This window comes from Tupaia chinensis, unplaced genomic scaffold, assembly GCF_000334495.1.
Source record: "Tupaia chinensis unplaced genomic scaffold, TupChi_1.0 Scaffold138260_1, whole genome shotgun sequence".
NCBI lineage: Eukaryota > Metazoa > Chordata > Mammalia > Scandentia > Tupaiidae > Tupaia > Tupaia belangeri.
Window position 1 is genome coordinate 173,281 of NW_006198158.1, and position 301 is coordinate 173,581.

Sequence of the window (301 nt, forward strand, 5' to 3'; positions counted from 1 at the left end):
TCTTGATCATAAAGGGATGTTGTATCTTATCAAATGCTTTTTCTGCATCAAGCGATATGACTATATGGTTTTTGTCTTTCTTCCTGTTAATATGGTGTATTACATTTATGGTTTTGCTTATGTTGAACCAATCTTGCATTCCTGGAATAAAGCCTACCTGATCATGATGTATAATCTTTTTTATAAGTTGTTGGATACGGTTTTCTAGTATCTTGTTGAGAATCTTTGAGTTTATATTCATCAGAGATATTGGTCTATAGTTTTCCTTCCTTGTCCTGTCCTTATCTGTTTTGAGGATAAG